This window comes from Haplochromis burtoni, unplaced genomic scaffold (genome assembly GCF_018398535.1).
Source record: "Haplochromis burtoni strain Fernald_Lab_line unplaced genomic scaffold, NCSU_Asbu1 Contig_68, whole genome shotgun sequence".
NCBI classification, from domain to species: domain Eukaryota; kingdom Metazoa; phylum Chordata; class Actinopteri; order Cichliformes; family Cichlidae; genus Haplochromis; species Haplochromis burtoni.
Window position 1 is genome coordinate 1,019,240 of NW_024582429.1, and position 18,186 is coordinate 1,037,425.

At 41.6% G+C, this 18,186-nt stretch overlaps 1 long non-coding RNA gene across 1 annotated transcript; it reads left to right on the forward strand.

Annotated features, from left to right (window-relative positions):
- Positions 1 to 1,002: 1,002 nt before the first annotated feature.
- On the forward strand, positions 1,003 to 18,186 carry LOC102309501. Its single transcript, XR_315936.3, has 4 exons — positions 1,003 to 1,209; positions 6,728 to 6,913; positions 16,394 to 17,525; positions 17,621 to 18,186. It is a non-coding gene; the product is annotated as an uncharacterized LOC102309501 (long non-coding RNA).

The window sequence follows — 18,186 nt, forward strand, 5'->3', positions numbered from 1 at the left end:
CTATATTATTGCTAATATATATTGTAATATATCTATATCACTAAAGCACTTCTGGATGGATGCAAACTGCATTTCGTTGCCCTGTACCTGTGCATGTGCAATGACAATAAAGTTGAATTCTATTCTATTCTATTCTATTCTATTCTATTTATTTGGTAGTTCAATGGAAAAAAATTGCCCTCACGTTTGCAGTTTTGTGTTGTTATAAAATATTTGAAATTTAAAAAACCAAACAAAACCCAACATTTGCAGAAATATTTGTGGGTGTTTTCTTTTTTTAGTTTTTTGGACTACTTGAACACTAAATCGGCCCTCCAATGAGATGACAGTGCTAGCAGTGGCTCTCAGCTCATTTAACTGTGTAAGATAAAAACTCTACAATAATACCGAGAAACCCCAACAATCAGATGATTCCCTATGAACAAGCGCTCAGACAGTGGAAAGGAAAAACTCCCTTTTAACAGGAAGAAACAGGAGGCCAAAGGAAGGACGGTCATCTGCCGCGATCCTCCCCGTGGAGAGAGCGAGAGTCTGTTCCTCCATGAACATGTGAGGACGCAGAACCCTCCACAGCTAATGACGCACTTGATACTTTAAACATTTTACAGGCGGCGCATTCACGGATCATTCATATCAACAGTGCCACAGTATTTACCTGAGGCATTTAAAAACAGTTTACCGTCTGCAGACTAAACCACAGCAGTGGTGTTTTTCTGTTTATTTCACTAAGAATAAGGCTGTGTGCTTTAATCCACGTCTAGATTAATTATTTTTTATTTATTTTAATCGTGTGGTTATAAACAGTTGGGATTGAATGCATTAGGATGGTCAAAGTTGTTCTTAAAACTAAAAATATCAACAAACAACATACATTTTTCCCGAAAAATGAACTTCACAATAACAGCGACCGTTATTATCATACGCATGCGCACAGGTTTCCTGACCAGATGGAGGCCCTGCTGCTGATTGTGAATGAAAAAAAAGGAAAAGTAGGCTATATCCGGTTCACCAGCGGCACTTTCATCAATTAATTGATGATTAAAGTAATTAAATGCCTCATAACTGGATTGAATATGAATTTATTTTATGTCTTGGAAGCGTGCTAGCTGTTCCTTAAAAAATATATATATATATATATGTGTATTGTCCAGTTAGCAGATCCGACTCTTCACTGCGACGCCTCCGATTGTGCCATCTCAGCAGCTCCTGGTGAGTTTTTTCACCCCCTTTTCTATATTTAACAACAGTTACAGAAGTAAAACTTAAACAGGAAACTACACTGTGTGTTAAAGCCTAATAGGGCGGCTAATACAGCTAACAGAAAGCTGTTGAAAACAGCTGGATTTTAGTCCCTAAATTAAGATGTCAGGTGTACGACTTCATATGTAAAGTGTATATGTAGCCTTAGCTTGAAGTGAGCGCCATGTGACTGTAGGTGTCAAACAGAAGTTTAACAACAACAAAACAAATGTTGTTTAAAGGAAACATTTAGCCTTTAACGCTGGTTTGAATCAAGAAAATAACAACAACACTACATGAACACAACTATCGAATCTAAATAGAGCAACATGTTTTATTGCTTTCTACAAACTAATGCACATGCATGTAAAGATACAGCAGATATGAGCTGAACAGGTTGGTGATTGTGCTTAAAGTTTAAACCAGATGTTTCTCGTATAAAAACAAATTAACAAAACATTTTGTTTCTGTTCTGGGAATTATGCTAACCGTACTGTGATAGGAAATGTGAGCAGAGCTATGGCTTTTCTCGTTTCTCATCCTGTGACGGAGTTTTCTCCACAACAAGTGGATCCTGGCAGCAGGTCCTTAGAAGGTTTGTGTCTGACTGTCCTACAAACATGCACAGAAGCCTCTGAACCTGTCAGGCTGTCCATTGGGATCTTCGCAGGTGTCCAGCGTTGTCTAGTTGAGGAACGCTTGGAGTTGTGTGAATCTTGGGGTCGGGCCTCCCTAGATGTTGCTTGGCACAGATAGCACAGTGGTGTGAGGAGTGACAGGAAATGAAAAACAAACAAACAAAGGTATCTGTCTCGTGTCTTGAGCTGGAACAGGCATGTCAGCAGCTCTAAGCTCCAGTGTGTCATCTGTCATCTGAAGATGATTAATAGTAGCATGGTGCCAAGCAAGCCGAAGAGACCCTTGGAAGCCAAACGTGCTTTGTGAGACAGTCTTGGCCTGCTTTAAATGAATAAACCAGAGGAAGCAAGCGTTTGTCTGATGGTGTGTGTGATAAGGCGGTGGAGTCGAAATGTGTGCCTGTGGAGACATGTCAGCTGTCTGTCATTTACATGGGACCTTTGGTGGTGGCAGTGGAGTGTGTGGATTTTAATTTTGTTGACGTGTGGCCTCAATCGATATCGCTCGATCCTGAGAAACTGGCAGATACACTTCAAATGATGTGCTGTGTCCAGGTGTGCTAATTTGATGACAGCCATGCATTATTGCTTCGTTATTTATTTATCTGCATAACAACATTTTAATTTAATGTATCAAAAACAATTATTTGCGAGCTATGAACTGAAGTCAGCACCGGTGCTGCTGAACAACTAGAGAAAGACAACTGAGACGAGAAATAAAAAACAAACAGAACTGGAAAGGTTTCAGTTGGGCCAGGGATGTCAACAGCTCTAAGCTCTAGTGCGTCATCTGTCATCCTAAGTTGGCTATTGCTAGCATGGTGCCAAGTAAGCTGAAGAGACACTTGGAATCCAAACATCGCTTCTGAGAAAGTCTTGGCCTGCTTTAAATGAATAACCAAAGGCAACATTGTGTCTGATAAGCCGGGGGAGGCAAGCTGACACTTCATGATGCCTCATTTTTGGGGGTAGACGTGTGCTTTAAAATGTGGGCTTGCCCTCTGCTGTGCACTGGGCCACATCCGAGTCCATTAGAGCCTTTTGGGCTCTTTGACGTGCTCCACCTGCTGATGCTGGGCAGTTGTTGTGGAATGTCAGTGTGCTCACCTGCTACAGGAGGCTGTGAGGGGTCACTGCTGCCATTAGGAATGTGCTTATCTGCAGGTGGGGGATAAGACCTGGAGTTTCCCACAACACTGCTTGTAACAGGATGATAATGATATTCACGTCACCTGTTAGTGTTTTTACTGTCGCAGCCATATGTGCGTGTTTAAACATCTCATCGTAAAACTCTGAGCATTAATCTGCTGCTGTAACAACACCCACTCTTCTTAAGAGGCTTACTGTAGCGCAGGATTTTGGGACGGTGCCTAAACCAGAAAAACAGGCTCGTAGTAAAAGTGCTGACAGAGTTTGAACTGCATCAGAACAATTTATCAAACCCTTCCTCTTATTAGCTGTGTTGTTGTTGCTATGACTAACAAATAATTACAGACGTTGTTTTACACATTTGACCGTCGGTGCTTCACATGGCTCGTAAACCTTCATCTGATCTGCTTTAGTCTTGCTTAGATGTGTTTTTTGGGCACTCGAGTAAGTGCAGAGCAGGGTTTGAAGGGCTTCTGTTAACTAGAAAGAGTAGCATTAATCTCCATTTCAAGGAAACTTGCAAATTTATAATACACACACACCTAGGATGGCTCCTAGTTGAGGTGTTTCAGGCATGTCTTCCTGGGAGGAGTCCCTGGGGTAGACTCGCGACACACTGGAGAGATTGTCTCTCAGCTGTCTGGGTAATGCCTCTGCGTTCCCCGGAGAAGCTGAGGAAAGTGGTAGGGAAGAAGGAGGTCTACACTTCTCTGCTTAGGCTGATGCATCATAAACCTGGCTCCGGATAAGTGAAAGAAAGTGGATGGATTCAGGGATTTATGTCGATATAGGAAAATGTTATCTGTAGTTGGAGGTTTCAAGCAGCAGCACTTTGGAGTGCAACAGTAGTGACACAGACATAACCTAGGTCATGTTTTCCCTGGAAGTTTTAAGTGTAAAATAACTAATTAACTTTAATTTTAACTTTAATTAATTAATTATTTTTAAATTAATTAATAATTATAACTATTGCTAAAGTAGCTTAACCTTGGAACTTTTCAGGAACTGCACAAAATATTGTAAATTTCGGGTTGAGGTTATTTTTAACCAGCTGCTTAAATTCCTCTTTTTCCACCACGGAACCTCATCCGTCACTTCCATCCACATGGCGTGCATCTAATCCAGGGGTGAGCAACTCCAGGCCTCGAGGGCCGGTGTCCTACAGGTTTTAGATCTCACGCTGGGTCAACACACCTGAATGAAATGATGAGTTCATTAGCAGGCCTCTGGAGAACTTCAAGACATGCTGAGGAGGCCATTTAGCCATTTAAATGAGCTGCGTTGGATCAAGGATACATCTAAAACCTGCAGGACATCGGCCCTCGAGGCCTGGAGTTGCCCACCCCTGATCCAGTGAGTGCTTCGACCCTCGGTGTAGTCATTTGTTCATTTCCAGAGTGCACGTCACCAGCTGGTAGCATCTACTAATATGTCTTCTCAGCCTGGTCGTACTTGACGATGCGTTTTTTGCGTAAAGTGGTGAAACAGGCTTGTTTCTATCATTAGCAGGAACAATTTTCTCCCATATTTCTCAAAGCACTGTGATGCGGTTTGGTCTGCATTCTCCACAAACAGGCTTATTAAGAGTTAACAAGAGTTATTTTTATAACTGAATTATCTAACTCTTGTTTCCCAATAATCTCCCCAGTAATCTCTTACATTGAATTGTAGTTTATAATTCGTGCTTAATCTGACAATGATGTAACACTGTGGTCGGTTTAGGCATTAAACACATGTCCAAAAGCTCAAAACAGTGATGGCAAATGGACAACGCAGCAAATATGAGCAGTTATTATTCCGTGTTTTTTGCTTCATGATGCACTAAAACTGATAAGAATCTAGTGTTGACTTTATGAGACATCTCCAGTTCCAGATCTAAGATTCACAGTCACCATGGACAAATAACAATACAGAATTTATTTCCATCTCCAGCATCAGTCATTGACGTATGCCGCCGTATACACTGCAAACCCTCTTTGAGCTGCCTCAGAGGACTGCTCAGTGGAAACGATGTATTACAAGGTCATTTCCTCGTTGCCCCTATAATCCACCTGATTGGCCCTCCACCACAGAGTTAAAAGTGAAAGCAGACCAGGGACCTTTGTATCCCTCCCACCCCTGTCCTGTTTTCTTTCTTTTTTTTTAATTTCTCTGCTGATGTGGCGTGAAACTGAAGTGTTTGCCCAGATGTTTCCTGATGGAAGAAGATGGTTGTAGTTTCCTATGAGGTCACAGTGCTGCTGGTGGTGCAGTGACGGCTTTAATGGACTTTTCTGTTGTAGTCTCCCGTTTTCTTTTACTCTGTTTCTGGGATCTTGTTTTGATAGATGCTCCAATCAGATTTGTTTAAAAGAAAAAAAAACATGAACTCTAACAGTCGGCTTTCTATGCTAGTCAGGTCAAGTGGCTTGATTGGCCACTGCAGTGGTGCAGTACACAGTGGAACGAGACAATGTTCCTCTAAGACCACGGTGCTACATATGACATATAACAGACAATCACCACAGGACTACATAAAGTGCAAGTGTGCAAAAATGGCAAAAAAAACACAAACAAATAGTGCAACACCAGACAGAGCAGAGCAATAAGACACACCTTGTCCCTGGCCACCTTGTCCCTGGCCACCTTGTCCCTGGCCACCTCCTCCAGCTCATCTAGGGAGACACAAGGCCCAAGCCAGCTGACAGATATCTCTGAAAGCTTTTCTTTCTCTCTAAGGAGTATCAGCTCTACTGAGTCACTCCCGATTGATCAAACTCCTCATCCTATCGCTAAGGAAGGGCCCACCCAGCTCTCGAAGGAAGCTCCTTGCCAGTTCTTCTACCTGTGATCTCATTCTTTCAGTCCCTATTCTGAGCTCGTTGCCATAGGGTGAGGGTAGGAATCTAGATCGCCTGGTAGATCGCCAGCTTGAGCTCAGCTTTCTTCTCCACAATAGACTGACACAGTGTCCACATTACTGTAGACATGACACCAACCTCCCACTTCATTCTCCGCTCACTCCTGAGCAAAACCCTGAGTTACTTAAGCTCCTCCACTTGGGGCAGTTCCATTTAAGAAACGTGGACTTCTCATTCCCACTCCTTCACACCTGACTGCAAACTGGCCCAGTGCGAGCTGGAGGTTACCACCTGATTAAGCCAAAAGGACTAAATCATTTACAAAAAGCAGAGGCAAGGCCGCTGGTTTATAAGTAGAAATTCTCTCCATTAAAAATGATGAACATAACTGGAGACAAAGGGCAGCCTTGGGAATGTCAAACACCACCAGGAATTTATTTTTAAAGGGCCGACTGTATCGACAGGATAACCAAAACTGTGCTATGTGAAGATCCTCAAAGGTTTGAAGAGCCTAAATTAAATTCTGAAAGCTACTGTGAGTCGATGAAGGTGATCAGCTGATTCTTTAAAAAATGTCAAAATCTTAAAAAGTTGTTGCAAAGTAAAGATTAAAGATCAAAATAACAGAGACTCCGCCAAGAATCAACACTTTACACTAGAAATGTCTCAGGTGCACAACAAAACTGCCTTGTTTAGTTGACTCAGTTTGAAATATGGAATCTTATATTACGAAGGTCTCCTGGATTTTTATTTTTTTGCCTTGTATAGCCTGCAGTTGTACTTTGTAGCACATTGATGAAGCATTTCTTCAAAATAAATGTCGTGCATTTTCTGCGCTTATTGCTTTTTCCTTCGTGTTAGATGAGCAAATCTGATTGAGGCTGGTTGCTGGATTGATGACGATCCTTGTGATGGATTTATTGAAGTGTAGATTTACAAGTTCTGAAAATAGAAAAATGCTGAGAAGAACTGCCGTCTTCCTCGTCTCTGTCAAGAGTCACTCTCTGCTCTGCCTGGTGGTTTCACACAAATCAAAAGCAACAAGAGGTGAGTCCAGTTCCACATTACTACCAGAGGTAGAGGCGTTACAGTAAAGTGATGTTACCCCTAGCTCTGATCTCGTTTGATGTGACGTGAAAGTTTAAAAGTTGTCAAGATGTCACCTGACAATAGACGTTTGAAACTGGAAACATTAAGGAGATCGAGAAATCCACACATCACCAAAACTAAGTAGTCTTTATATAGTTTTTACATCAAAGTAGCTTCTTTGGAAATTGTTCCATATTGCAGGAGCCATAACTAAATGTATTGAATTTTGATGATCACTGGGTTTTCATTTGTTTGGTTGCTATGGTGATGTGTAACGGGAGTCACGTGGGTGCTAGCGGTGACATTAAGAGGGCGTTGTCACTGGTTTTGATTTTGACAGAGGAGGGGTAGCCGTAGTTTTTGTTGACCTCTGTAAACTCTCAAAGCACTTTAATAAACAAGCAAACAATTCCACCTCTCGCATTATTGCGTAAAGTTGACAGCGCGTCAGGCAAATAGGCAGGCTCCATCCCCGGCCTCTAGCGACTGTGGAAGTCGCTACACGTATAGTGCAGGAAGGTCTATTTCAGGTTTGTTTCATACACGTTTTTAAATGATTTGTTCATTTTGATAAATGTATGCGTTGCATACTAAAACTGAATATTGTGGTTTTAGGTTTGGCACTTAGAGAACTGCTTGTTTTTATCAGTACTGAGTAGATTTGCATCAAATGGTCACTGTGTGCAGGTCTGTGCCATCTGTGATGTTTTTCCTCCATCTGCTGGTGAAATGTACACACTGACTGAAGTATGCCTCTGCGGCCTGATTCAAGCTGTTATTCCTGGTTTTTATCAGGCATAGGAGCAAACTGAAGGTACTACCCAGGCTTCATTGTGCACGAGTTACCTGGAATATCTGGGAATGTTAGCAAAATGAATGCAGTGTTTTACGCCCAAGAATCACAGATGCAAATACCAGCCTGTCATTTTTTCCTACTAGTTTTGGGGGCTTTCCAGTATACATATAACTACTAATATATAATGTAAGGTAGATGTTCATGCTGTTAACTGGTGAGATTCAGGTTAAATACACTAGCTACTATTACAGGTAAATGCTGTCTTTTAAATATTGGAATAGAAATAATGAAACATTTCAAAATGTTTAAATTTCCAAGTAACTTCAGTTAGAAACAATCTTTAAAAAAAAAAAAAAAAGAATAAAGTCCTGTTTTATGACACGATGATGACTACCACACAACTGGCACTCAGAAAATGTCTAAACGGCGAAACACAGAAAATTTAATTGCTCAGGTTTGTCAAATCCAAAATGTTTATCTCTGATGCAGCTAATACAAGTTTATCGTTGCATAACTGTAACTTTAAAGCGCCTCCGAAGTACATTCTGTCGCGTCCGTCAGTCTAAGGTCTGTCAGAGCAGCATCATCGGGGCGAACGTTGACCTTCCTTTCAGTTTTTCACGTTGACGGTGAGATCCAGTTTCATCTCTTCGTCCGTTCGTTTGGGGAAAATGGTGGAGCAGTGACAAAAATCAGACGCTTAATGCAACATTTTATCCCCTGGAATGTCTTGGTTGAATAATATTCGGTCCTGGAGTCTTTCCACTGCCAGTCTCTCACAAATGGAAGACAAATATATTTCTTGGCTGGCCATTGTGTTTCAGAGTGAGGCTCTTTTGATTCGTAATATTCAGGGCTAATTAGCTTAAGAAAGTGATATAGTTTTTCTGCTGGACTGCTGCAGCCCGTTAACGTCGGCTCAGATTTCCCAGGTGCCTCGCTGTCTGCCAGAGGTAACAAAATAATGGCTGCGCTTGGAAGCCTGTTTTTCAATGTGTTTTTTTTTTTCTTAGTGATTTTTAATAGCTTACTATTAGAGATATTACCCAAGGGATACCTTGATGCTTTTGCTGTTGTTTCTTTTCTTTTTCTATGCTCTCCTGTGCAGATCAACTATATTTGTGTTGAAGGCTTTCTGCTCTATTATGCGTGCAGATTCATGAAACCACAGCTTGAGCACATTTACACCAGTTTCAGTGTCTAAATTTCCCAAAACGTCCTGTTTTTAGGCTGGTAATGTCTGGTATGCATGTATCGCTTTTTTGTGAAAGAATTTTTGTCTTTCGTTAAGTAAACGTGAACACGTAGCAATAAGCAAGCGAAGAATCACAGAGAGCAGATTCAGAAGGCCGCAAGACGAAGAAGATTTTTCAGATGTTTGTTTCATGTCCTCATCCATCGTGATCTGGTTATTCAGAGTTCATAAGCCTTATTTCCTTTATTTCTATGTTTTCCAACTATCTTACTTGGCAGAAGGAAGCAAGTAAGCGTCTTTTGCTTAGTCGGTGTAGTTTATTAGAAGGCGGGGAACGCCATTAGAAGCAAAAACCTGTTTGACAGCTGTTTGTTTGTTGATGGCTCTAGTGCAGTTTGACTATTTTGTAGTGCAACATCTCAAAGTACCAACATTTACATTCTGGCTGAAGGTAGTGAGTCATGTGTTCTTCTATCTCTGGTTTTTAATGACAGTTGAGGTCATGCTGCCACTTTTTGGTGGTCGGAGTGCATTACATACACTTGAGCTTGAAAAGGCAAAAAAAGCAACTCTATGAATCTTTGAAAATTCTAAAATTCACGACCGTTCCTTGTAGACAAAAGTAATCCCTATAAGGACGGGGATTACAAGAGGTTTACTAAACCCGAGTTTAACCCGTTTGCTGTAGAATGTTGGTGTACTGGGATTAAAACGTTCAAACATGGCCTTATACTGGGGAGGTATGTGTTTGTATAGACGTGGAGAATATAAATCTGCGTAGTTCTTGTGGTTTTATTGAAGACCGGTTCTGCATTGTTACAGGTATTTAAACCTGTCTCCCATTTCTGCCTCTAAAGCAAAGAAAAAGTAACAAACTGTAGAGACGGTGTAGATACATGCTGTAATGAATGGCTGCTTTTACAAGAAGGAAAACCTCGGACGGGTATCGGTTGATAAGGTTCTCTTGTCGTACATTGTGCCCGAGGCCACGCAACTTGCATAACAGCTCCACTGCAGTGGATATTTGTAATTTTAGCACAGCTGTATTTCTCCTGCCACTTTTTCAGTTGAGTAAATCAAACCCTGAGCATTTCGAGGTAATTCTACCTCAGCGAATGATAATTCATCAAACTGTCCTGAGCTTAAGTGCATATTCAGATGACTGCGTTGCTATAAAAGACGGAGTTGTCCTGAGGGGGTGTAATTTAGACATGATCTATGTGTGCGTTTAGGAAAACCACTTGAAGGTCACGGAGTAAATGAGCAAAGAGCTGCATTACTGTAGCGATACCCAGCTGTTTACACTCGTGAAACATTTCAATTAATTTTGGTTGATTGAAGCACTTTAAGCTTAGCTTGTTTTCCCAAAGATTTGATATTTGCCTCAACAATTTTAACTCTTTAAAAGCACCAGATAACAGCCGCATGCCTGCAGCGAAGCTTCGGCCATTTGGATACAAGTCTCGGGTATTTGTACGCTATGAATATAATGTAACATGTTTACAGTTTGTCCTCATCTGCATATAGTTTCTGGGTCATTACTACAAACTACAAAACAAATGTTTTCTTTCTTTGACCTCATTCTGTCGTGTGTTTGAGGGGGTTTGGGTTTATTCTGAGGCTTTCATTGTTTTAATCACAAACTGTATATGAAAGGTGGTCGTGACACCATGACACACTGGTTTTTGAATCCCAGTTGAAGCCTCTGAGCCTTTAGAATCTGTTGGAATCTTATTTTCTGTTTTTTTTACGGTTTTTGTATCCACATTTGAGCGAGAGGTCAGAGTGCGTGGTAGGTAACATTGCTGCTACTGTTACCAAGCCTATTGAGGAATACACGGGCTGTGTAGGTGCATCACAGAGACGCTGTTATAGATGGTGGTATAATGGTCTAACTTGGCGGTCCCCAACCCCTGGGCCACGGACCGTACCGGGCCGCGAGAGTTGAGGCTCGGGTGTGAAATTGATGGTTTTCAGGGTTTTTATCGTTATTTTTTTTTTTTAGCATTAACTCTGTTACCCTGAGTCTTTTCCTGTGTGTTATGAATAAATCTTTTTTTGGTACCGGTACTCATTTTATTTAGTTGTATTTATCCACGACACCTTAAAGGCCGGTCCGTGAAAATATCCAGACATAAACCGGTCTGTGGCGCAAAAAAGGTTTGAGACCACTGGTCTAACTCACTGAGGCCAGTTAGCGGAGATGGGTGGCTAGCAGACAGCTAATACTCAAGTCTGCAGCCACGGCCTTAATAATGTTTATCTTACTGTGGGTAAAAACTCAATTTTTATGGACAAATATACAAAATTAGGGGTGTTTGATTGTATATCTGGACTGTGGATATTTTCTGTGATCATGTCTATCTCTGCTTTAAAGGTTAACATGGAGTCTATGGGGATCGACTCTTCTGTGGCTTCTAGTGGCCGTTAGAGGAACTGCAGTTTTAAGCCCTTCTGCATTTGCATTGTTGTCATTTTTTCCTGCTTGTGCTATCAGACAGCCGGATGAGGGTGATGATTTTAATTTGCCAGTAATGAATACGTTGGACCTGTTGGGCTTAAAATCCAACAGGAATGCAGAGGTTTGAGTGTAGCTCCGGATTTGTGATTTTTCACTCTTGAAATGTTGTTTAAAAGAAAATTGAGATGCACAAAAATGGAGCGGTGGGGTAAAACTGTGCTGGTTTTAGGCGGTGTCAGGGCCTTTCTGTGTGGAGCTGGCTGCTTCTGTTTGCCCTTGTGTGGGTTTCCTCTGGGAGCTCCTGCCATCGTCGCCCATGTTAATGCTGCGTATGAGCCAGGACAATCTCGCGAGAGTTTAATTTCCTGGTTAAATAATGGTTTTTAAAAATGTCGGTAACAAGTGCTAACTATTTAGTTTACCTGCACGTCATGTGCTTCTTGATAAAAGTCTGTTTGTTGTCACGAAAGAGGCCGAGCAGCAGTCACTGTTTGCGTTTGAGTGACGGGGAGATACACCCTGCGGTTCAGACCCCCCCAATTCAAATTTACTGTACACTCGGAGTGCATGCATTTCTAAATTTGAGAGACTTGTCTGTACCAGTATGGATTTGATTGCTTAACATTAATGGCCGCACTGCATTTTTTTGTGCGTATTCATTAAAAATAATTGTCTTCTGCTCAGCAGACCACAGACTGGCACCTCCTCAGAGCTGCAGCTGGTCTCTCAGCCAACACAAGCCATGCGTACTAAGGAGAGACTACCAGTGTTTACCTCTCCTTACAGCACAGACCAACGGTAGACGGAGGTGCTCTCCTTTTTCTTCTGTGGTTTCTGGCAGCCAACACCAGATTCCTTCATGTCTATCACTGCAATCAGCAGGCCAGACCTGCAGTCAGCCAAGCAGCTTGAAACAAAGCAGCAAGAACGGCTGAACATGAAGTAGGCGAAGCGTTTCTTTCTGGATACTGCGAGGAAGAATCTGTTTTCTCTCAGCTGTGTCAGTTTTCCACTCTTCATCAGAGGACTATTCTGTTTTGCGATAGTGCGTCATGCACCGCTTCCTCCTCAGAAGAGAGCTTAAATGTGTCTTAACACCACTTCTCCCTGACCTGCAGACAGACTTATCGTTCTCATTCTTGCAGAAACGTACGCCTGAAATTATGTCATTACCCCAAACTGTGTACGCGCCGATATGCTAAGCGTGTTATTTAAATGGCAGAAGATGTAAAGCATCCAGAAAATGAGGGTGTTGGTTAAAAATGCATGTAACGCAGAGACACTTTTACTGCAGAATGATAAATGGGATAATTTCTGTTGGTACCATCTAAGTGCTTTTCTTGGAATAGTGCATCACCTTCAGTGATTATTTGGTTTACACTAAATCTTACTAATACCACTCCAGAAACGACAGAGAAATGGGAGACCTGCAGTAACACGGTGGCTGCGGTTACGCGCACACATTTTATCATCCTGATTGAGGATTTTAGCTCAAGTGTTTACACGGGACGTGATTCAGTACGTGCATGTGTGACAGGAGCAAAAAGGAAGAATATGTCCTGGATCAGACCTGACTTTTGTCTGTCCAGCCCAGTAGTCGCTGCTATCGCGTTGCTCTTAATTCCTTAAGCATTTATATTAAAGACAAAGTTTCCACAGAGGAGCAGTTCAGCTCAGAAGAGTCAGGATGGGATGGTTTACATGTACAGTTTGTCTTCTGATCGGTTTATGAAAGCTTTAATTTGGTTCAGGCCTGTGGAAAAAGTAGTAGCTGTGACAGGTTTGAACCCTAGATGTACTTTAATAAAGATCATTACGTCATTTTAAATAATTTCATATGATTCTAGTTAATTTGGCTGATATAATAGCTGATACAATATGTTATTGTTATGCACGTATTTTAATGTTTGCTCGCTTTCTCAGTTTCTATTTAAAAAAAACAAAACATGCATACTACATGTTTCTCATCTCCCACCAAGAAAGGTCATTCACGCTCCGTCACAGGGCTTGCAAGTTTACTCTACTGTATTTTTCGGACCATAAAGCGCACCGGATTATAAGACGCATATATAAAATCGACACACAAAATCGATTCGAGGTCAGTAAGCACAACCAGAATTCATACATAAGGCGCAGTGACGAGTTTTGAGAAAATTAAAGGATTTAATTGCGCCTTATAGTGCGGAAAATACGGTACATTCGTTTTGTGTATTTTTGGCTTTCAAGATGAGTTTTTATCGCTTTCAATAAAATATTTAGAGGTTAGGGGTTAGTCAGTATTCACAGTATTGGAGGCTTTTTCTCCAGAGTTGTGAATATTAGAAAGATACTGTCATACATGGCCCAGTCAGTCAGTTGACTTGGAGCAGCTCGTGCAGCCTCTCACAGGTTTCCAGCACACAAAAGCAACTTTTCTGGCTCTGCTTTTGTTTTCTTTTTCAATCCCGCCTGGAAAGCACCGATGGGCTCAGCTCTTTTGTTCGCGTCTGAGGAAATGGCCATCAGCAATCACATTAGAATCATTTGAACTGTTTTGAAAATTTGGAAAGTTATTCAGATGCCTGGAAATGGGCAATTTAAAGGAAATTAACTAATAAATCACAATAAGAAATTCAATTGTCTGTAATAACTATAATAACTAAATATTGTACACCTTCCAGAGGGACACGAGTGTGACTTTGTCCATGACTTGGCATGAAATGTTAGCTCGTAATCAGAGATTTCGATGATTACAAATACCGAGGCAGGAAAACTGCAAACAGCTTTTTAGTTGGTCGTCATCCATCGTAACCTTTCTTTAAATCGCTCTTTCAGCCTCAGGTGTCACTTCAGTCTTTGACTGTGGGGTTTGTTTTTTTTTTCTGCTGCATTTTACGCCGTAATTGTCAAATTAACCAAGAATGGCACCGCGCTTCGGTACGTACAGACACCAAAGAAGAAGCCCGATGATATGAATCTTTCTGTCTCCATTGCTATTTGGGTTTCACTAAGCCCTCACTTTCCTTTGAGCAGTGAAACGGGTTTAAGAGAAATGTTTGTTATTTCACACCAAGCGCACGGAGCCAGCAGTAAACCCGTCTGTGAACTTAAGTGCTCCTCTATAAACTTCTCGACAGCGTATTTTCTAGTAAAGAAAATGCTGCGTTAGTCAGAGATAGATTTGGGGGCAGGGGGTGCATTCTGGGACCAATAAATCCAAAATACACAAATGCCTCAAATGAGATGGCTCGTTGTAGCCTGCAGACTGATTTACTCATTTCCAAAATCAAAGGCCAGTCACCCTCGTACGGTCCTGTTTTACAAACTCAGTGGGAGTCGCACAATGGCTGCGACAGTATTACTGTTATTATCATTCCGCTGTTGTTCACTCCACGCTATCAAGTCGCTGGTAATAGATATAATTCATGTGCTGCTGCAAGGGTGTTGTTGAAACCCCCCTTTTAATCTGTCTCTGTGTGTAAATAACCGTGTTTTATGCACAAAGCCAAGAAGGAACGGCAAAAGATTTAGCTGGTTTTCAGATTTGTTTTGAAAAATCTGTTGGAATGCATGAAAATGAGACTACAATTCCTTCCACCTTTCCTGACCTGATCTCTTATATATATGAGCTATTGCGACTGCACATCCCCTCCCTGCTTTCCAGTAATGCACTTAGATATGATTGAAGCCTGCTCTTTGCAGACACGTGCCTGAAAAACTACCCCATTACAAACCCAGTTAACTGCAGTAATGCAGGCCGTGGCGGGAGCACATCTTGCAGTATCGTTAATGCCACTGCTCATTATGACTCTGCCCTTGAATCCACACATACAGAGATGGTTCGAAAGTGTTTAACGGCTGCAGCCATGGTTACAGAAATCCTGCTTCTTTCTCCTTTTCCTGGAAAAATGCATCTTAATCAACTGCACACTCGAGTTTGGTATTCATGTCAGTTTAAAAAACAAAAAACAAAACAAGATTTCATGTTGGCTCTGCAATGTACCGTAACCTTCTCCATCCACAAACAAAACAGAGTTAACAAAATGAGGCTTGTGTACATAAATTATTCAATCTACCTCAATTTAATCCGGTTATTTTGTTAGCGTGTTTTTGGAATCCGGAGATAGGCAGAGGTCCAGACTCTCAGGGTTTCCCGAGCTTGGCACGTATTTGTTCTGCCGCCGTTAACTTTGTGTTTGTAATTAGTTTAATTCTACAGTTATTAAGCCGTCTCACAAACACTGGAAGGAATTCAAGCTGCAGACTGATTCTCACAGAGCTCGACATGCAGCCTTGTCTGGATGAGTCTGGTGCCAGGGTTCTTAGGTGGGGATGACTCCACGTGTTGTCGTTTGTTTGAGCTCTGCAGCACCAAACTGTTAGCGGCGCTCGCAGTTAAAATAAAGATGTGCGGTGTGCACGGTTACTGTCGTGCTGAACTGTGCAAATATTGTGAGGAAAATGCTCGACACTGGAGAACATTTTTAGATGGTGTTACTTTTCCGGCTCTCAGATTCTCCCTCTTATGCTGGACTCGTATGCAGAAGTGCCCTTTTGCATAAGAGTTTCCACTGACCCAAGGTTAAAGTAATGTTACACAGTCTTTCAACAATTGTTGAATCTCTAGGAAAACTTAGATTTAAACCCGAGTTTTGCTGATTGGAGTTAAAAAGAGCGAGGTGAAGTGACCGGCTTTGTTTCACTTCATGCTGCAGCATTATTTTCCAGAACACACAGACATGTGATAAAGAGTTTTCACAGCACTCTATGAAGTCTTGTGAAAAACAAAGTACAATTTTACTTCTTCCACAGGGATTAAGAAGGTGAGTAGCTGCCAGGTGCTGCTAATTTGTGAACTGATAATGGAGACTGTAAACCACATCTATAAAAGCTGTGTTTTGGCTGTGTGCTGGTCTGGAACATTCAGGTGTGGGTTATGGCGTCTCCTACACACTAGGTGTCTCTGTTTTGGTTCTTGTGCTGCACTTTCTGTGTTTTGTTCTGCAGGAGCTGATTGGAGGAGTAACTGTAGCGTGAGCTACACCTGGGTCCAGTGAGCTCAGTCACAAAGGTGCCTCCTTTCTGCAGCTGACCTCACGTTGCTCAGTGTCCTGCTTCTGATAACAGCTTCCTGAAGTTTTACTTTCCACGCACTGCCACATGTCCATCAACACTTTGCATGAGTAACTCGCTGACAAACACGTTCTCTTTAATTATGTCCTGTAGAATAAATGATTAGTACCTCATGTAGTGCCCCTCAGTTTTATTGCAGCCTATGAGCTAGGTTGTGACAGGTTTAACAGCCACAATCGTCCCAGCAGATTCATCTGAGACTCTGCAGGCTTCAGACGGATCAAGAATGGCTTGTTTGGAAGGGAGAAAAGCCTCTTCTCTTTTTTTAAATAAAGAGAAGATGGCACAGCTTAGGTTTGCAAAGCAGCATCTGAACAAGCGACAGAGGTTTTGGAACAATGTCCTTTGGAGAAATGACACCAAAGTGGAGACGTTTCAATGCCTCGTTTGAGAAAACCAAACACGGCAGCGTCTCAAAGCAACTGTCAGCACGGTGGTGGACCTGTGAGGATTTGGCTTGTTTGCAGCCACAGAACCTGGACACCGTGCAGTCATTGAGTCATAACATCAAATATGAGGCTAAAGCCAGGTCCAAACCGGGCCATGCATCAGGACAATGATCCCAAACACAGCAGCAAATCTAGAACTGATTGGTTCAAAAATAAAAGGATCCAGGTTCTGCAACAGCCCAGTCAAAGTCCAACTAAGTTTAAGTGGAATGGCAGGAACTCGAGCAGTGCATAAATGAATGTCTGCAAACCTCAGGGAACTGAATTGATGTTGTAAAGAAAAACTGTCCTGAATTTGTCCACATTGGTGTAAAGAACTAACAAAGTCACACAGAAACACAGAAAACTGTTTCTTCAAGTTGCTGCTGCTAAAGTTGGTTCTACAAGCTCTCATGCAAGACTCTGAGTCTTATGCAAACTCTTTTTCAAATGCATGGATATCTGCATTGAAATATATCTGGAATCTGCTGGCAAGGGACACGATTGTTCATACCAGGAACTTTCTGCTCTGCATCCAGTCTCTGTTTTAGCTCTGAGCAAACTCTGGATGCATGCAGGTAAGCACAATATGGATTTGATTTACTGAAACACAATCCTGAAGAAAACTGCTATTTTCTTACAATTTAGTTGTTTTTTTATCTTTCTTGCATAGAAGTCTGCATTCTTGCACAACTCCTGGCACACGGAACAAGAAGATTTAAACCAGATATTTGTGCAAGCTAGGCCCTGGGTCCACAGATTGCCACTACTGTAAATTTATTTTTAAAAAAATGTTGCAGTATTCCTGCCAAGTTCGCACCTTCATGCAAAAACTCTTGTCAAATACAAGTAAACTTCAAATGACAGTAAAAGTGAATTGGGCTTGTCATTTTTATGCCATTGTGTTGTATGAAAGTCCAGAAATGAAACTTCTAGAAACGAATAGTTATTTTCTTCTTTAAATCATTTGTTTGTTTTACTTGACAAGTCAGTTAATCAGTGAATTTCCACCTTGCTTGCTTGTCCGACCAATGGTCCAACTTTTAAGTTGGCAAATTAATCAGCAAATTGCGTCGGCAGTAAATCATTCAAAACATAAATGAGTCTTCTCAGGATCCCTTAATGACCTGCCGTTCGTCTGGATGAATTATGTAATGTCTGTTTTCCAAGAAGCGGGTATAAAAGTGTCAGTCAGGCAGTCAGAAACGGAGAGCGAATCATCTCGCGCTCTGATCTTTT